Below are 2,300 nucleotides of genomic sequence, written 5' to 3' on the forward strand. Positions count from 1 at the left end.
CTGCACTATAGGAAGCGTATCTGCACTATAGGAATCGTATCTGCACTATAGGAAGCGTATCTACACTATAGGAAGCATATCTGCACTATAGGAAGCATATCTGCGCTATAGGAAGTGTAATGTATCTGCACTATAGGAAGTGTATCTGCACTATAGGAAGCGTATCTGCACTATAGGAAGCGTATCTGCACTATAGGAAGCGTATCTGCACTATAGGAAGCGTATCCGCACTATAGGAAGCGTTTATGCACTGTAGGAAGTGTATCTGCACTATAGGAAGCGTATCTGCACTATGGGATGTGTATCTACACTATAGGAAGTGTAATGTATCTGCACTATAGGAAGTGTAATGTATCTGCACTATAGGAAGCGTATCTGCACTATAGGAAGCGTATCTGCACTATAGGAAGCGTTTATGCACTATAGGAGGTGTATCTGCACTATAGGAAGCGTATCTGCACTATAGGAAGCGTTTATGCACTATAGGAGGTGTATCTGCACTATAGGAAGCGTATCTGCACTATAGGAAGCATTTATGCACTATAGGAGGCGTATCTGCACTATAGGAAGTGTAATGTATCTGCACTATTGGAAGTGTAATGTATCTGCACTATAGGAAATATATCTGCACTATAGGAACCCTTTCTGCACTATAGGAAGCGTTTCTGCACTATAGGAAGCATTTATGCACTATAGGAAGCATATCTGCACTATAGGAAGCGTATCTGCACTATAGTAAGTGTAATTTTCTGCATTATAGGAAGTGTAATGTATCTACACTATAGGAAGTATATATGCACTATAGGAAGCGTATCTGCACTATAGGAAGCCTGCCTGCACTATAGGAAGCGTATCTGCACTATAGGACGCGTATCTGCACTATAGGAAGTGTAATATATCTGCACTATAGGAAGTATATCTGCACTATAGGAAGCGTATCTGCACTATAGGAAGCCTGTCTGCACTATAGGAAGCGTATCTGCACTATAGGAAGCCTGTCTGCACTATAGGAAGCGTATCTGCACTATAGGTAGTGTATCTGCACTACAGGAAGCCTTCCAGCAGCTGGTTACTGCTCCAGCTCCACACACCTGGTATGTAGTTTTATATTCTCGTTGGCAGATTGCTCTGCCTCCTGAACTCTGATCCCCTAGTGCCCAATACCATTTGGTAGGTGGGATTCTCTAGTTATTCTATTAAAATCTAAGAAACCTATTTCTGGGAACTGGAGATATCTGCAGTCAAGCAAGCAGTCCTCCCACCAGAAAATGATGAATAATGAGCCCACTCCACTATACACCCTCCTCTGCGTATTAAACATCCTCTACCACCCTGGAAGTTATGTATCAGGACCCCTTCATTCAGCCCAATGCCCCCTTCTCCCACCCCATCTCCCACCATCTGTCCAGTAAAGGGGTAATTAGTGGAAATTACTGATCCACACCCTACATGCCTATTCTATAGCGAGGCACCGTGCCCGAGGCATTGCAAGGGCAGAGAGCGATGCGGGGATGCGGGGATGCGGTGCACTTTAAACTGTGTCCATGTCGACTGTGTCAACATTCAGGTAAAAAAAAAACAGTGAAAAACCCCATGTCGACCTTTTGTTTGTCGACCATAATGCTGTAGACCAAATGATCAAAACCCGAAATGTAATAGGGTGAGAGATTCAGAGAGTCAGAGATCTGGCAATCATTTACACTGCAGAATCACACTGGTTTTGCAGTGTAAATGATTGCCGCTTTAAAACAGGGTTGCCGACCCTCCCGGAATTTGCGGGAGTCTCCCGAAAATCGGGTGCTTCCTCCCGGCCCCCGGAAGGGTGGGCAACCCTCCCGGAATCAGGGGGACCCCCACTGAGCCCCTCGATCGCGGCATTTATATGCCGCAATCCGCGGGTCTCAGGGGAGGGGGCGGAGCTAAAACGGCACAATCGTGTCGTTTTAGCCCCGCCCCCTCCATGGATATCAGTTATTTTTTGTCCATTTGTCGTAATGGGGGCGGGGCTTAATGATGTCACCGTTAAGCCCCGCCCCCAAAACTCGTAATGCAAGATTCCTCTCCGAGCTTCTCCCGGAGAGGATTTTTTGAAAGTCGGCAAGCCTGGTTTAAAATAACTGGAGACTTCTTACAAACCTCTCCCTTTCTGATTCTCTCATCCTATTACATTCACCCACTATGTCACATATGCATAATAAAAAAAAAATGCTGAAAACATGGCCTGTAGTGGGTACTCCAGCCATCTCCACTATGGCACATTTTATAGGAGTGTCTTATGAGAGTGAAACAGGAGTACTCCC

Source organism: Crinia signifera, chromosome 5, assembly GCF_055691185.1.
Source record: "Crinia signifera chromosome 5, ASM5569118v1, whole genome shotgun sequence".
NCBI lineage: Eukaryota > Metazoa > Chordata > Amphibia > Anura > Myobatrachidae > Crinia > Crinia signifera.